Below are 19,798 nucleotides of genomic sequence, written 5' to 3'. Positions count from 1 at the left end.
TCAGCAGGAACTCTACGAAATCTTTTAGAATTTTAAATGTTAGATGTCATTTTGTTTTTTCTTACCTCAGCAGTAACTCTACGAATTCTTATAGAATTTTGCATTTTAGGTGTCATTTCGTATTTTTCTTACCTCAGCAGTGAAACTACGAATTGTTTTAGCATTTAAAATTCTAGATGTCATTTCAGTTTTTTTTCTTACCTCAGCATTACCTCTACGAATTTTTTAAAATTTTGAATTTTATTTTTCATTTCGTATTTTTCTAATCTCAGCAGTAACTACGAATTCTTTTAGAATTTTGAATTTTAGGTGTCATTTAGTTTTTTTACCTTAGCAGTAAATCTCGCAATTCTTTTGGAATTTATAATTTTAGGTGTCATTTCGTATTTTACATACCTCAGCAGTAACTCTACGGATTATTTTAGAATTTGAAATTCTAGATGTCATTTCGTTTTTTTCTTACCTAAAAAGTAATTCTACGATTTCTTTTTGAATTTTGAATTTTACGTGTCATTTCGTTTTTTTCTTGCACTAGCAGTAACTCTACGAATTCTTTTAGAATTTTATTTTTAGGTGTCATTTCGTATTTTTTATACATCAGCAGTAACTCTACGAATTATTTTAGCATTTTTAATTCTACATGTAGTTTCGTATTTTTCTTACTTCGGCAGTACCTCTAAGAATTCTTTTAGAATTTTGAATTCTATATGTCATTTCGTATTTTTCATACCTCAGCAGTAATTCTCCGAATTCTTTTATAATTTCTAATTCTAGATGTCATTTCGTATTTTTCTTACCTCAGCAGTAAATCTTGGAATTCTTTTAGAAATATGAATTTTAGGTGTCATTTGGTATTTTTCTTACCACAGCAGTGAAACTACGAATTATTTTATGATATTAAATTCTAGATGTATCATCGTTTTACTCATATCTCAGCAGTAACTCTACGAATTATTTTAGCATTTTTAATTCTACATGTAGTTTCGTATTTTTCTTACTTCGGCAGTACCTCTAAGAATTCTTTTAGAATTTTGAATTCTATATGTCATTTCGTATTTTTCATACCTCAGCAGTAATTCTCCGAATTCTTTTATAATTTCTAATTCTAGATGTCATTTCGTATTTTTCTTACCTCAGCAGTAAATCTTGGAATTCTTTTAGAAATATGAATTTTAGTTTCATTTCGTATTTTTCTTACCACAGCAGTGAAACTACGAAGTATTTTAGCATTTTTTATTCTAGATTACATCACGTTTTTTTCTTATCTAAGCAGTAACTCTACGAATTCTTTTTGAATTTAGAAATTTTAGAAGTCATTTCGTATTTTTCTTACCTCAGCAGTGAAACTACGATTTTTTTTGGGAATTTCGAATTCTAAATGTCATTTCGTATTTTTCTTACCTCAGCAGTGAAACTACGAATACTTTTAGAATTTTGAATTCTAGATTTTATTTCGTTTTTTTCTTACCATAACAGTAACTGCACGAATTCTTTTAGAACATTGAATTTTAGGTGTCATTCCGTATTTTTCATACCTCATTATTAACTCGAAAAATTCTTTTAGAATTTGAAATTCTAGATGTCATTTCCTATTTTTCATACCTCAGCAGTAAATCTACGAATTCATTAAGAATTTTTAATTTTAGGTGTTATTTCGTTTTTTTGTTACCTTAGTTTCAACTCTACGAATTCTTTTAGAATTTTTAATTCTAGATGTCATTTCGTATTTATCTTACTTCGGCAATACCTCGATGAATTTTTTTAGAATTTTGAATTTTAGGTGGCATTTCGTGTTTTTCTTACCACAACAATGAAACTACGAAATCTTTTAGAATTTTGAATTTTAGGTGTCATTTCGTATTTATCTTACCTCAGAAGTAACTCTACGAATTATTTTGGAATGTTGAATTGTAGATGTCATTTCGTATTTTACATACCTAAGCAGTACTCTACGAATTCTTTTGGAATTTTAATTTTAGATGTCATTTCGTTTTTTTCTTACCTCAAACGTTACTCTACGAATTCTTTTAGAATATTAAATTTTAGGTTTTATTTCGTATTTATCATACCTCAGCAGTAATTCTACGAAATATTTTAGCATTTTAAATTCAAGATGTCAGTTCGTATTTTTTTTACCTCAGCAGTGAAACTACGAATTCTTTTCGAATTTTGAATTTTAGATGTCATTTCGTATTTTTCATACCTCAGCAGTGAAACTACGTATTCTTTTAGAATATTGAACTTTAGGTGTCATTTCGTATTTTTCTCACCTCAGCAGTAACTCTACGAATGCTTTTAGAATTTTTAATTCTAGATGTCATTTCGTTTATTTCTTACCTCAGAAGTAACTCTTGGAATCCTTTTAGAATTTTAAATTTATGGTGTCATTTCGTATTTTTCTTACCTCAGCAGTAACTCTACAAATTCTTTCATAATTTTGAATTTTATGTGTAATATCGTATTTTTCATACCTCAGCAGTAACTCTAGGAATTCTTTTAGAATTTAAAAATCTAGATGTCATTTCGTATTTTCCTTACCTCAGCAGTGTAACTACGAATTCTTTTAGAATTTAGAATTCTATATGTCATTTCGTTTTGTTTTTACCTCAGCAGTAAATCTACGAATTCTTTTAGAATTTTGAATTTTAGGTGTCATTTCGTATTTTTCATACCTTAGCACTACTCTACATACCTTACTCTACGAATAATTTTAGCATTTTAAATTCTAGATATCATTTCTTTGTTTTCTTACCTCAGTAGCGACTCTCAGAATTCTTTTTGAATTTTGAATTATAGTTGTCATTTCGTATTTTTCTTACCTCAAAAGTAACTCTCCGAATGCTTTTAGAATTTAAATTCTAGATGTCATTTCGTATTTTTTTTACCTCAGCAGTAACTCTCCGAATTCATTTAGAATTTTGAATTCTAAATGACATAGCGTATTTTTCTTACCTTAGCAGTAATTCTATGAATTCTTTTAGAATTATAAATTCTAGATGTCATTTCGTTTTATTCTTACTTCAGCAATAACTCTACGAATTCTTTTACAATGTTGAATTTAAGGTATCATTTCGTATTTTTCTTACCTCTGCAGTGAAACTACGATTTTTTTTTATAATTATTAAATCTAGATGTCATTTCGTATTTTTCTTATCTCAGCAGTGAAACTACGAATTTTTTTGGGAAAATGGAATTCTAAATGTCATTTCGTATTTTTCTTACTTCAGCAGTAACTCTCCGAATTCTTTTTGAATTTTTGATTCTAGATGTCATTTTGTACTTTCCTTACCTCAGCAGTAATTCTTCTAATTCTATTAGGATTTTAAAATTTAGGTTTCATTTCGTATTTCCTTACATCAGCAGTAACTCTACGAATTCATTTAGAATTTTGAATGTTAGGTGACATTTCGTTATTTATTTTCTTAGCAGTAACTATCCGTATTCTATTAGAATTTTGAATTTAAGGTGTCATTTCGATTTTTATATACCTCAGCAGTAACTATACGAATTATTTTAGCATTTTAGATTCTAGATGTCATTTCGTATTTTTCTAACCTCATCATTAACACTCCGAATTCTTTTAGAAATTTGAATTTTGGGTGTCAATACGTATTTTTCTTATCTCAGCAGTAATTCTCCGAATTCTTTTAAAATCTTAAAGTTTAGGTTTCATTTCGTATTTTTCTTATCTCAGAAGGAACTCTACGAAATCATTTAGAATTTTAAATTTTAGATGTCATTTCGTTTTTTCTTACCTTAGCAGTAACTCTACGAATTCTTTTAGAATTTTGCATTTTAGGTGTCATTTCGTATTTTCTTTACCTCAGCAGCAACTCTCCGAATTATTTTAGCATTTCAAATTCTAGATGTCATTTCGTTTTTTTCTTACCTCAGCATTAACTCTACGAATTCTTTTAAAATTTTGAATTTTATTTTTCATTTCGTATTTTTCTTATCTGAGCAGTAACTCTACGAATTCTTTTAGAATTTTAAATTCTAGATGTCATTTCTTTGTTTCTTACATTTGCAGTAACTCTACGAATTCTTTTAGAATTATCAATTTTAGGTGTCATTTCGTATTTATCATACCTCAAAACTATACGAATTATTTTAACATTTTAAATTATAGATGTCATATCGTAATTTTCTCACTTCAGCAGTAACTCTAAGAATTTTTTCAGAATTTTGAATTTTAGGTGTCTTTTCGTATTCTTCTTACCTCAGCAGTGAAACTACAAATTCTTTTAGAATATGTAATTCTAGATGTAATATTGTTTTTTTCTTACCTCAGCAATAACTCTCCGAATTCTTTTAGAATTTTGAATTCTAGATGTCATTTCGTTTTTTATTGCCTCAGCAGTAACTCTAGGAATTCTTTTAGTATTTTGAATTTTATGTGTTATTTCGTATTTATCATACCTCAGCAGTAACTCTACGAATTATTTTAGCACTTTAAATTATAGATTTCATATCGTATTTTTCTTACTTCAGCAGTAACTTTAAGAATTCTTTCAGAATTTTGAATTTTAGGTGTCTTTTCGTATTCTTCTTACCTCAGCAGTGAACCTACAAATCTCTTATGATTTTAAATTTATGGTGTCATTTCGTATTTTTCTTACCTCAGCAGTGAAACAACGAATTCTTTTAGAATTTGGAATTCTAGATCTTATTTCGTTTTTTCCTTACCTCAACAGTAATTTTACAAATTCTATTAAAATATTGAATTTTAGGTTTTTTATCGTATTTTCTTAACTAAGCAGTAACTCTACGAATATTTTTAGAAGTTTAAATACTAGATGTTATTTCGTTATTTTCTTACCTCAGCAGTAACTCTTGGAATTCTTTTAGAATTTTGAATTTTAGGTGACATTTCGTATTTTTCTTACCACAGAAGTGAAACTACGAATTCTTTTGGCAATTTTGAACTACGAATTCTTTTAGACTTTGAATTTCTAGATGTAATTTAGTATTTTTCTTACATCAGCATTGAAAATACGAATTCTTTTAGAATTTTGAATTTTAGGTGTCTTTTCGTATATTTCTTACCTCAGCAGTGAAAGTATGAAGCGTTTAGAATTTTGAATTTTATGGGTCTTTTTGTATTTTTCTTACCTCAGCAGTGAAACTACAAATTCTATTAGAATTTTGAGTTTATGGTGTCAATACGTATTTTTTTTACCTCAGCGGTGAAACTACGAATTCTTTTAGAATTATGAATTCTAGATGTCATTTCGTATTTTTCTTACCTCAGCAGAAACTCTACGAATTCTTTTAGAATATTGAATATTAGATGTCATTTCGTATTTTTCTTACCTCAGCAGTGAAACTCCGAATTCTTATACAATATATTGAATTTTAGGTGTCTTTTCGTATTTTTCTTACCTCAGCAGTAACTCTATGAATTCGTTTAGAATTTTTAATCCTAGATGTCATTTCGTATTTTTCTTATCTCAGAAGTAACTCTACGAATACTTTTAGAATTTTGAATTTAAGGTGTCATTACGTATTGTTCTTACCTCAGCATCGAAACTAAGAATTCTTTTAGACATTTGAATTCTAGATCTTATTTTGTTTTTTCCTTACCTCAACAGTAACATTACGAATTCTTTTATAATATTGAATTTTAGGTTTCTTATCGTATTTTTCTTATTTCAGCAGTAACTCTACGAATACTTTTAGAATTTTAAATACTAGATGTTATTTCGTTTTTTCTTACCTCAGAAGTAACTCTTGGAATTCTTTTAGAATTTTAAATTCTAGATGTCATTTTGTATTTTTCTTACCTCTGCAGTACTTTCCGAATTCCTTTTTAATTTTGAATTTTAAATGTCATATCGTATATTTCTTACCTCAGCAGTAACTCTACGAATTCTTTTAGAATTTTGAATTTTAGGTGTCATTTCGTATTTTTCATACCTTAGCATTATCTCAACGAATTCTTTTAGAATTTGAAATTCTAGATGTCATATTGTATTTTTCTTACCTCAGAAGTAATTCTTGGACTTCTTTTAGAATTTTGAATTTTAGGTGACATTTAGTATTTTTCTTACCACAGAAGTGAAACTACGAATTCTGTTGGCAATTTTGAATTCTAGATGTCATTTCGTTTTTTTCTTACCTCAGCAGTAACTCTACGAATTCTTTTAGAATTTTAATTTCTAGATGTCATTTCTTTTTTTCTTACATTTGCAGTAACTCTACGAATTCTTTTAGAATTTTCAATTTTAGGTGTCATTTCGTATTTATCATACCTCAAAACTATACGAATTATTTTAACATTTTAAATTATAGATGTCATATCGTAATTTTCTCACTTCAGCAGTAACTCTAAGAATTCTTTCAGAATTTTGAATTTTTGGTGTCTTTTCGTATTCTTCTTACCTTGGCATTGAAACTACAAATTCTTTTAGAATTTTAAATTTATGTTGTCATTTCGTATTTTTCTTACTTCAGCAGTGAAACAACGATTTCTTTTAGAATTTGTAATTCTAGTTGTCATATTGTATTTTTCTTACCTTAGCAATGAAACTACGAATACTTTTTGAATTTTGAATTTATGGAGTCTTTTCGTATTTTTCTTACCTTAGCAGTGAAACAAGGAATTCTTTTAGAATTTGGAATTCAAGATGTCAAATTTTTATTTTTCTTACCACAGCAATAGCTCTCCGAATTCTTTTATAATTTTGAATTCTAGATGTCATTTTGTTTTTTCTTGCCTCAGCAGTAACTCAAGGAATTCTTTTAGAATTTTGAATTTCAGGTGTCATTTTTTATTTTTCTTACCACAGATGTGAAACTACGAATTCTTTTGGCAATTTTGAATTCTTTATGTCATTTCGTATTTTTGTTACCTAAGCTTAAACTATACGAATTCTTTTAGAATTTTGAATTCTAGATGTCATTTGGTTTTTTTCTTACCTCAAAAGTAACACTACAAATTCTTTTAGAATTTTTAATTTTAGGTGTCATTTCGTATTTTTCATACCTCAGTAGTAACTCTACGAATTATTTTAGCATTTTAAATTCAAGATGTCATTTCGTATTTCTTTTTCCTTAGCTTTAACTATACGAATACTTTTAGAATTTTTAATTCTAGATGTCATTTCGTATTTTTCTTACCTCAGCAGTTACTCTAGGAATTCTTTTAGAATTTTCAATTATAGGTGTCATTTCGTATTTATCATACCTCAAAACTATACGAATTATTGTAGCATTTTAAATTATAGATGTCATATTGTATTTTTCTTACTTCAGCAGTAACTCTAAGAATTTTTTCAGAATTTTGAATTTTAGGTGTCTTTTCGTATTCTTCTTACCTCTGCAGTGAAACTGCAAATTCTTTTAGAATTTTAAATTTATGATGTCATTTCGTATTTTTCTTACCTCAGCAGTGAAACAACGAGTTCTTTTAGAATTTGGAATTATAGATCTTATTTCGTTTTTTCCTTACCTCAACAGTAACTTTACGAATTCTTTTTAAATATTGAATTTTATGTTTCTTATCGTATTTTTCTTAACTCAGCAGTAACTCAACGAATACTTTAGAATTTTAAATAATAGATGTAATTTCGTTTTTTTTCTTACCTCAACAATAACTCTTGGAATTCTTTTAGAGTTTTGAATTTTAGGTGAAATTTCGTATTTTTCTTACCACAGAAGTGAAACTACGAATTCTGTTGGCAATTTTGAAGTACGAATTCTTTTAGACTGAATTTCCTGATGTAATTTAGTATTTTTCTTACCTCAGCATTGAAAGTACGAATTCTTTTAGAATTTTGAATTTTAGGTGTCTTTTCGTATATTTCTTACCTCAGCAGTGAAAGTATGAATCATTTAGAATTTTGAATTTTATGGGTCTTTTTGTATTTTTCTTACCTCAGCACTGAAACTACAAATTCTATTAGAATTTTGAGTTTATGGTGTCAATTCGTATTTTTCTTACCTCAGCGGTGAAACTACGAATCCTTTTAGAATTTTGAATTTTAGGTGTCATTTCGTATTTTTCATACCTCAGCAGTAGCTCTCCGAATTCTTTTAGAATTATGAATTCTAGATGTCATTTCGTATTTTTCTGACCTCAGCAGTGAAACTCCGAATTCTTATACAATATATTGAATTTTAGGTGTCTTTTCGTATTTTTCTTACCTCAGCAGTAACTCTATGAATTCGTTTAGAATTTTTAATTCTAGATGTCATTTCCTATTTTTCTTATCTCAGAAGTAACTCTACGAATACTTTTAGAATTTTGAATTTAAGGTGTCATTACGTATTTTTCTTACCTCAGCAGAGAAACTAAGAATTCTTTTAGAAATTTGAATTCTAGATCTTATTTTGTTTTTTCCTTACCTCAACTTTACGAATTCTTTTAAAATATTGAATTTTAGGTTTCTTATCGTATTTTTCTTATCTCAGCAGTAACTCTACGAATACTTTTAGAATTTTAAATGCTAGATGTTATTTCGTTTTTTCTTACCTCAGAAGTAACTTTTAGAATTCTTTTAGAATTTTAAATTCTAGATGTCATTTTGTATTTTTCTTACCTCTGCAGTACTTTCCGAATTCCTTTTTAATTTTGAATTTTAAATGTCATATCGTATATTTCTTACCTCAGCAGTAACTCTACGAATTCTTTTAGAATTTTGAATTTTAGGTGTCATTTCGTATTTTTCATACCTTAGCATTATCTCAACGAATTCTTTTAGAATTTGAAATTCTAGATGTCATTTCGTTTTATTCTTACTTCAGCATTAACTCTACAAATTCTTTTAGAATTTTGAATTTTAGGTGTCATTTCGTATTTTTCATACCTCAGCATTATCTCAACGAATTCTTTTAGAATTTGAAATTCTAGATGTCATTTCGTTTTATTCTTACTTCAGCATTAACTCTACGAATTCTTTTAGAATTTTGAATTTTAGGTGTCATTTCGTATTTTTCATACCTCAGCATTATCTCAACGAATTCTTTTAGAATTTTAAATTCTAGATGACATTTCGTTTTTTTCTTACCTGAGCAATAACTCTTGGAATTCTTTTAGAAATTTGAATTTTAGGTGTCATTTCGTATTTTTCTTACCACAGAAGTGAAACTACGATATTCTTTTGGCAATTTTGATTTCTAGATGTCATTTCGTATTTTAGTTACCTCAGCTTTAACTATACGAATTCTATTAGAATTTTGAATTCTAGATGTCATTTCGTTTTTTTCTTGCCTCAAAAGTTACCTACTCTACGAATTCTTTTAGAATTTTGAATTTTAGGTGTCATTTCGTATTTTTCTTACCTCAGCATTAACTCTCCGAATTCTTTTAGAATTTTGAATTTTAAGTGTCATTTCGTATTTTTGTTTCCTCTACGAATTCTTTTAGAATTTTGAATTCTAGATGTCATTTCGTATTTTTGTTACCTTACTCATGTTTGTTACCTTATGTTATTGTTATTGAGAACTCTCCGAATTCTTCTAGAATTTTGAATTTTAGGTGTTATTTCGAATTTTTCTTCCCTCAGCAGTGGAACTACGAATTCTTTTAGAATTTAACTTCTAGATGTCATTTCGTATTTTTCTTACCTCAGCAGTAACTCTCCGAATTCATTTAGAATTTAGAATTCTAAATGTCATATCGTATTTTTCTTACCTCAGCAGTAACTCTACGAATTCTTTTAAAATTTTGAATTTTAGGTGTCATTTCGTATTTTTCATACCTCAGCATTATCTCAACGAATTCTTTTAGAATTTTAAATTCTAGATGTCATTTCGTTTTTTTCTTACCTCAGCAATAACTCTTGGAATTCTTTTAGAAATTTGAATTTTAGGTGTCATTTCGTATTTTTCTTACCACAGAAGTGAAACTACGATATTCTTTTGGCAATTTTGAATTCTAGATGTCATTTCGTATTTTTGTTACCTCAGCTTTAACTATACGAATTCTTTTAGAATTTTTAATTCTAGATGTCATTTCGTTTTTTTCTTGCCTCAAAAGTTACCTACTCTACGAATTCTTTTAGAATTTTGAATTTTAGGTGTTATTTCGTATTTTTCTTACCTCAGCAGTAACTCTCCGAATTCTTTTAGAATTTTGAATTTTAAGTGTCATTGCGTATTTTTGTTTCCTCAGCAGTAACTCTACGAATTCTTTTAGAATTTTGAATTCTAGATGTCATTTCGTATTTTTGTTACCTTACTCATGTTTGTTACCTTATGTTATTGTTATTGTGAACTCTCCGAATTCTTCTAGAATTTTGAATTTTAGGTGTTATTTCGTATTTTTCTTACCTCAGCAGTATTTCTCCGAATTCTTTTAGAATTTTGAATTGTAGATGTCATTTCGTATTTTTCTTACCTCAGCTGTAACTCTCCGAATTCATTTAGAATTTTGAATTCTAAATGTCATATCCTATTTTTTCTTACCTCAGCAGTAACTCTACGAATTCTTTTAAAATTTTGAATTTTAGGGATCATTTCGTATTTTTCTTACCTCAGCAGTGATAGTACGAATTATTTTGGGAATTTGGAATTATAGATGTCATTTCGTATTTTTGTTATCACAGCTTTAACTATACGAATTCTTTTAGAATTTTGAATTCTAGATGTCATTTCGTTTACTTCTTATCTCTGCAGTAACTGTACGCATTCTTTTAGAATATTGAATTTTAGGTTTCATTTCGTATTTTTCTCACCTCAGCAGTAACTCTACGAATACTTTTAGAATTTTTAGTACTAAAATAATAATAAAACTAGTTTAGTAACAGCCGAATACATGAGTAGAATCTGAAATGAGCTAATGAGGTAATAATCATTCATATCGTGAGTTCAAAATGTTTCACACTAACTTTCAATAAGAAAAGCATTCCCTTCACCTCTGAGGACTATCCGTTCTTCCTTATCTTTTTGTTTGTTTGTTTGATGATATGCCTGCAATAATGAATAATGTAACGTTTACAGCATGAAGTAATATCTTTACCAGTGATGGACGGCTGTCGGAGGGAATGCTATGCATCCAGTTCTTCATGAACACATTTCTGTTTCCTCTCATTCCCTTTGCCAGTTATTGAACTTGTTATATCATCCCACATTAAAATATTAAATTCATTAAGGCATGGAGTACTTCCTCTATTTTGGTGTTATTTAAAAGTTCACTGAAGTAAGTATTCACAGGAATTGACAATGAAGCTAAATGTACATTCTCATTGGTTCTTACAAAATGCATGTCAAGGTCACATCCTTTCTTTCATTTTTTTATTTCTATATTTTCTCTAAAAAGGTTTTTGTTGTGGACTGACAGTTCTTTTTTCTTCAATATCATTCAACTACTGGAAAAGGAAATGTTATTTCTTACTAGAGTGCTTAGTTATTCATTATCCCTAAAATGTTTGTTCTTTTACCTAGTGAATGGTGTTGCCAATGCATTTCATGTTAAAATTCTCCCTTATCTTGAAGTTATCTTTAAGTTATTTGCCTATGTTTCTATTCTAAAGGTTGTTCAGGCTAATACCCACACAGCACACGGACACCTTTCGGACATCCGGTGATTGTCCGCCAAGTGGCCTATGGACGTTCTACGGACGTGCAAATTCATGCCAAATGATGTCCGCTGCAAGTCCGCATGTCAGTAAAAAAGGTGGCCTACGGACGTCCTGAAAGTGTCCGCTCCGGGCACCTTCAGGACACGTTTAGGTTAGGATTTCATTTTGTTCGATACAAATAAATAATAGGTCCAGACAAGAATTTAAATAAATAAGGCATCAATTCCATGCACAATATTTATTTGGCTTCTTAAAATAATACAATGCAAGAAACTACATACATATTTTTTAATTTTCTTCTTCCCCTGCAAGCGCTCCTTGGCGTGCCTTAGCCAGTTTTGGATGGCAACCTCCACATCTTTTTCAGCGGTCATGCTCTCCTGCACTGCTCCTGTAATAATGAAGTATATAAACATTTCATTATAGCAAGAAATTGTATCTTGTACGTAACAAGCAGATTACATAAGACGGGACGCTACAGTCTTATTAGTCACGTGTTTTACATTCTTAAGGTTTCAAAATTAGGAAACCTGTCCATTACAGGCTGAATACATTTTACAAACTTTTCTTTGACTTTTTCTTGTTCTTAAATAAGAAAAGATTTTTAGTAAAAATATTAATATGTTAGTAATGTATATATTATGATTAAGAACATTTTTCATAGAGCAATTGTTGCACTAGATTTTAATCCCAAAAATGAGAAGACTGTTTGCCTGTTAGACCCTGGTGCACCATCTAGAAAATAATCTTTGATCCATCCTTGCCAGACAGCTAAGTAGAGGTCTCGAAAAAGATATTGGAAAAAGCATTCAAATGGAGGATAATATTTCTGAACAATTGGTCTCTGTTTGAAGATTATGACTACACTAGAGTGAATTGTGGAGGTAAAGAAAAGTGTTACATAAGCTGGAGCTAAGGGAGACTAATGCAGAAGAGCTGAATATGGTATAGGAGTAAAAGAAACTAGAAAATTTAAAGGAGGAAGTTTAAGTGGACTAGATATCTTGGGATTAGTGTGAAAACAGCCACACTGATTCGGCACACAAACCACTAAGCTGCATTGGCCGAGATGCAACTTAAAAAAATAGAAACTTGAAATATGAAAAACTAGCAAAAACTTGCTGTAGTTAAGGCCATTCCATGATTTAGGGTGCGATTCATAGACGACACTTTAGGCTAAAGTATACTTTAGCCGGGCTAAAGTCTGCTTTTTCCGTTTCATAAACGCCACTTTAGAAGAATAATGGCCGAATCGTCACTTTACCGTAAAGTGCCCAACCGGAGCTCACTTTAGGGCTAAAGTGTCCTTTACGGATAAATAAATATGGCGGCACCGGCTGTTATTGAAGTTGAAATATGAAGATATTTGGGTTACGGAAATGAATAGGAACTAATTTTTTGGTGAGAATACAGCAGCAGAGTGGCGTGTTTCAAGAAATAACCAGACACGTAATATATGTCTTTTCCCTGAAAATATATCTTGTCGGTATTGATGGAGATGACCCAATACTTATGTTTTGAAGTTAAACTCTATCGGTCGTGTGATAATTACAACACAGTAAGTGGTTGGACATATTGGCATAATTTATGTTGCATTTGCACACAAGCTAATTGTTAAGTACTTCTGTTATTTATGCGTTTATGTTCCATGATTTTCCTAAGATACTTGAATATGATAGCAAAATTCTGTTTACATTGGCGTCAATAGCCTTCGTACGCGAAGACTTGATTTTCATGTCGTTTGGTCAGCCAAATGCTAGCTTCTATACCGTGCATTGCATTTTAAGCGTTTTTATTCAAATTTAGCTTAATGTACTCTTGCCGTATGCCTCCATATCACGTTTAACATGTTTCTGTGATTTTGAAACTATATTGAGTCGAGTTTCTGTTTCCTTTTTCGACTATGCATTTGAATGTTTATAATGATGATATAAGATCTCGTCATGAAAGGCAGCAAAAAAATTAAAACATACTTTCCTTCATAATCATATTATCTGCAACAAAGCAATGTTTTCTCGAGGATGTAGGATTGTTATGAAATTTCATTTACACAGCATCACAGACTTCATTGACATTTTTTACTACAAAATTCGTGAATGGATACTCGGGTTAGGTATTCACATATGTCGAGGCATCATTTGAAGCAGACAAAGAGATACTTATTGATATAAATCCATTCTCACATTCAAAATGTTTCATTGTGTGGCCATTCATTCATTGGTTTTGATGATGTGGGTATTCTTGAATGTCCATTTCTCTAGTATAATATATAACGCCTTAGCTCAACATTCTAAGAATTAAAATATTGGTAAGCAGAAAAGAATTCAGCAAACACCCATACCTCATTCAAAATATGCGTCCAACTGAGACAACCACTGATCGGTATATCTTCAAATAATTGGTACAGTTTCAAGTTAACGCGAGAGAATTTCACTATTTCACCCACCTTCAATGAAAGTACACCATCAAACCTCGCCTAGCATGTAGTCCTAACAACCGTTTGCAGTTAATCATAGAAAATGTCGTGAAAATATCATCATTTTAATATTTACATCGCTGGAAACATCGAAGGGCAATGCACGAAGCTAATTAAAAGTGAGCTTTTATTCAGCTAACTCAGTCATTAACGTACAAAAAAGGTAGTGGGGAAAAGCTTTCAATGATCAGTATTAATTTACATTCGCACATAATATGAGAAAACGAGAAAATGCAGCTTAATAAAATCTTACAGTTAGCAAATTACAACACGAAAACCCAGTCGCTAGAAACAATTGTAAACAAGTACGCATTTAAAATCGTGTGTCATCTTTTTCTTCACTTTTTCGCAGCGTTCATTGCCAACACTCAAAATTTCAATGCATGATCGAGACTTTAGGAGCTAAAGTGCCACTTTATAAAGTGAGATCCTTGAAACGACTCTGCATCGAACTTTAGCTAAAGTCTCACTTTACCGTAAAGAATGTCCATTTACTCAGTTTGTTACTTAGTTACAGCACAGTTACTTAGTTTGTAGTTAAATTAGTTTATAGTTTTGTAGGTTAGCAAAGTTTGGCAGAAAAAATATATTAAACGCTATAAAGTTACGTCGGCATTGTAATTTTTTAATCCCTAAGCCTTATCTTTACTGACATAATAGATCATTTATTTATTTAGAACCTAAAATTTTTAATTATTAACCTAGTTCCATCAAACAGATAAAGAAAAAAACTTTTTGTAAAAGGGCTAAACATTGGTGGTTATCCTATCATAACATTAATGTTCTTTTTCGATGCGTGCGTGAATATACATATCGAAAGAAATCACACGGTGTAGTCCGATTTCAAAGAATTAATAATTTACGTGAAACCTATTAATCATACATGCGTGTTGCAAAATCCCCCGGTTACACGTAAGTACAATTCCTAGTTATATTTATTGCCAAGAACCCTACTTGATTTGATTTAGGAACGGAACCAAACGGACCGTTTCAACAAATTCAGCCGTAGCCTACGTTATCAAAACAACAGGTTCTATTTTATACGCTAGCACTTACATTATTTCCTATACGTTCTCGCGTACAGAGACTATAGTACAAGAACTTCCACTTTAAATTATATCATGTAAACAAGGAACAAAAGCGAAAATTTCACCATGAACAACGGAAAAAGACGCTACCTCTAGTTGCCAAGTAACGGTTTTACCAAGACGGTCATGTTGTTCCAAGCAGAGCCATATTTTTCCTCGAGATGTTACAGGCTGAGTTATAAGAAATATAAGGAGCATGCGGAAACACTATACTGCCGCCAGTGAACGCCAAGAAAAAATTATTTAGATGTCACATCAAACTTACTTGGAATACAGCTTTGTAACCGCCAAACCACCATGCTGTCTCCCCTGTCTCCGGTGTTCCGTTCCGGTTCCTCTGTTGGGTTAGAACGGAGGAATGTGGAGATGCATGGGAGAACACCTTCCTGTATCGCGGAGTAGCGGTAGATTCAAAATTCGTTCGCCACCAAAAAAACTAAAATTTCAATATAAAGCAAAGGTACGGCAGTACTTACCTTCTATTGCCTATCCTTAAATTGGACAATTACAATGTCTAATCTGGGAATGAGGCCATCGATGCCGTGATAATTTTAGGAGAATTCTTACCATTAAAAATTAAAATAAATTTAAAGCGTTATGTTTCATTAAAATACTTTCCAATCAATCGCCTCTGAGATTTTTTAATCCATAGAGAGTAAATATTAATTAATCAATAAGTTGAAAGAGTTCATTTAACCTGTAGGAATGGAATGACATTGGTACATAATATAAAATTTCAGTAAAAATCGATAAATTCCATTATTCCTGTTATTAATTTTTGTAAAAGTTGCTAAATTTGTTTAAATTTAAGTAATTTTTATAATCATGAAAGAGTACGGGTTTATTGTTCATCCAACGCTTCTCAACCGTACAACATGCGGAAATTTTTAATTTTTTGAAAGTTGCTAAAATTGTTGTTAAATTGTTGTAAAATTGTTGCTAAAAACTTTGTTTAAACTTTAAAATTTGTTATAAATAATGTAGAGAGTCAAAAGTTCGTTCAATTGTTGTTGTTTAACCCGTAAGGCATGTAGAAATTTTTAACGCTCGTAAATGTTACTTAAATTGTTGCTAACTTTGTTTAAACTTAATTAATTGTTATAAACCATATAAAACTTAAAAATAGCGTACATTTGTCGTTCTTAAACTATAGAAGCGGTAAAAATGTCAAATTTTTTTTCGTTAAATAGTTTATAATTTCCTCCCAGAGTCCACACTCCAACAAGAGGATTACATTTGGTTACCTAAAACAATCCTCAAAATATCTCTTCCTCCACGAAAAATTTACTCTTCCTCGATCGGGAGGAAGTATTCTGGCTTCACAAACGAGAGAGAGTTTTTTTTCTTTCTCCCTTCTCCTATACTCCCTACTCGGAGGAGGATCTCGAGACTTTCTCTCGGAGTTTCTCCTTGAGGAGGTGAGTGTTTTAAGAGGAAACCAAAACTCCCAAACCCTGCATAATGGGACACTAGCTGGACGTCCGCTGGACATCCGAGATAGGACAGTGTGCGGACGGGTGGCCAGGACAGCCGGCGGATGTCCTCTGGCTGTCCTGAAAATCCGCGGACACTGAGAGGACGCGACGGACGCACAGCGGACGTCCTCTGGCAACGATGTGCTGTGTGGGTACATTCATTAAAATTAGCAAATTTTAAGAATAATGATAACAAAATTCATGTATTTTAAGTTTCATGGTCGTTTCAGTGTGAACATCTGCAGAGTTGGCAAATTAGTGATGGGATCTCAAACTTTCAAATGCTAGCACTAGCTAACTGTTTAGTATATGAAGTCTTGCTGTTATTTAACCCAGTATGCCTAAATTTAATCCATGCAATGCTACCTTAAATTAATAATTATAAATAATTAAAAGCATGTGAATGACCTTGCATTTGCATTTTGATATGAAGGTCTAATGCATGATTTGAGGGGCCTAATTATGTCTGTATTGTTTTTTGGAGTTTATATGTATCATATGCTTATATGCCAATTTCTTTGTAAGCTTTCAGATACGCCTCTATGAATTCCTCCTCCACCTTGGCATTGGTTTGCTCCTCCTCCTGCTTCTCTCTCCTGGACTGCTGGATACCTCTGTCTCATTAAAGATGCCATGTCTCCTGTCTGCTTCCATACCTTCTCATGGACCATTTCCTCTGGTAATGGTGCCCTTTTTGTAACTGGAAAGAGATCCTCTGCACCTGCACGGCTATTTCCCATCCTGCTTGACTCCTGCCTTTCATTAGCCATATCCCAACTCTTCCTCATGTAATTCTGCACATCCAACCAGCAATTTTGCCTTCTTTGCATGAGATTTTGCATCGTCTTCTTGCTCTCAGAAATATGTTTTGTGTGTCAACCAACAACTTCGTCCTTCCTTTGTAATTTATTACTATAAATTATCTTGCAATAAAACAATTCAATTGAACATGGCTAATGTTATTTAACTGCATTTCCCATTCCTTTAATTGCTCTTTTTTTCTATCTGTTCAGGTAATTTGGAGGCATGGGTAAGGGCAAGGTGTAATGTAAAAATTATTCATAATTTTATGCATTCCTTTTATACCATGAGTGGTCATCATCAAAGGTGTAGTATGCAGTTCAATATGAAGCAATTTCTTTTGGATAATTTTAACATGGTACTGAAGGTAACACAAACTATTGTTTGGGAAAAAGTTTGCAAAAAAATAAAAATTAAATACTATGTTTACACAACTCCACTTTAAGTAATTTCAATCCTTAATCAAGGCATTGCTATCGTTGTAGAATCAAAGTTTTCAAAGACTTCATTTAATATTCAACGTAGTTTCAGATGCTGTTATAAAAAGTTGTGCCACCTTAATTGCTAAACCACTGACTGAGATTTGTAATCTTTCGCTAAGTGCTGGTCAATTCCCCTCTAAATTTAAAGTTGCAAAATTAAAGCTCTGTTTAAAAAAGGAGAGAAGGATAACATCGAGAATTATAGACCAATTTCATTGCTTTCAGGTTTCTCCAAAATTTTGGAGAAGGTCATGTATCTGAGATTGATTTCTTTTTTTGATAAATCCTCTGTCATTGACAATCATCAATTTGGCTTCAGAAGGAATAAGTCCATAAATGATGCCATTTTTTCATTTACAAGGAATATATGGAATGCCTTAGATAGTAATATTCATGTTGCAGGTCTTTTCATTGATTTAAAAAAAGCGTTTGATACAGTTAATCATGGGATTCTTTTAAAAAAATTAGAAACATATGGCATAAGAGGCAATGCAAAGGAATGGTTCATATCATATTTAACAAATAGGTCACAATATATGGAAATGAATTCATCTGTATCAAGTACAACTTCTGTTAACTGTGGAGTTCCGCAGGGCTCCATTCTTGGACCACTACTATTTTTAGTCTTCATAAATGATCTACCTGCTAATGTACCACTCTCCAATACAATACTATTCGCTGATGATACTAACTTAATTTTTTAAAACCATAATCCCATTCAGCTAATGAACGAGGTAACAGAAACTACACACAATTTGATGAACTGGCTCACCGATAATAAGCTATCTTTAAATGTTAGTAAAACCCATTATTTAGGCTGCTATTCTGGATGGAATAGCATTATGCTATTCTCCGATATTGCAACCGATGTTGCTATAATATAGCGTATTGCAACGCCTATGCTATTTGGTATTCAGAACGGTTGCAATTCGTGTTTTTACTACACCGGAAGACGTAATTCTCAGAATAGCATAGGCCCGTAGCAATTCACTATTCTGAACGGCGAATTGCAACCGGTAGGCTTGCTATAATATTACGCAGTCTTCGAGGCCGAGCTATTCGGTATTGCAACCGATTGCAACCCTGAAAACGTGCGCATTGCGATGTCGAATTGTTTTTCTGAGGTTAAAGTAACATAATCAAGCGTTGAAAAATGGAATAATAGCCAAAAATAAAATGTTATCAGCTTTATTTTAATTAAATAATAGTAGCATAAGTGATGAATATTTCACTAGTTAAGTGAATTGGTTAGAAATTAACATTCGAGCTTAATATATGAAGCTCAAGCTTGCTTCATCGACAGTACGAAAACAATAACAATTAATGCAAAGAATTACCACGATTAGCCCAAATTTTCCGCGTTTTATTCATATTTACAACTCATAATTTTATTTCATCACTTGACTTGCTACTAAAAATATCCTCAATGTAGGCTATCAGGTCGATTCTTGAAAATTTTCAAGCTTGTGTGAACACACTAACTCGCCAAATATAATAACAGTTATAGCTTTCAATGAAAACCATATATTACCATATACTTTGATCAGCCGTTCATTTCCTCAATTGGACAGTATATACAAAAACATGCAACGAGTCGAAATTATTTTCCCCACTATTCTCTACCTTCTACAATTAAAACTTAAAATTTACTAACTTATAACACGGGCAGTCGACTTGAATTACTTGCTTGAAAACAAAGGATTTCTCCGAACACCAATAAAGTTTCCGAACAAATATGATTCGCCACAAACGTTTAATGGAATATCCATGTACATCATTAATGCAATATATATCATGTGGAATTCAATACAAATTGTTTCCTCTATAGGCAAGTAAGTTATTCACACAATTAAGTTTCAGTATATCGGCACAGTTCAGGGTCTATCAAAAATTTCAGTGAGCATATTAAAATCAGCTGATACGAAAACAATAATAAGTGACACAACAGCACTTT

The sequence above is a fragment of the Ischnura elegans genome, unplaced genomic scaffold (genome assembly GCF_921293095.1).
Source record: "Ischnura elegans unplaced genomic scaffold, ioIscEleg1.1, whole genome shotgun sequence".
Classification (NCBI taxonomy): Eukaryota; Metazoa; Arthropoda; class Insecta; order Odonata; family Coenagrionidae; genus Ischnura; species Ischnura elegans.
This window is presented reverse-complemented; position numbering follows the sequence as displayed.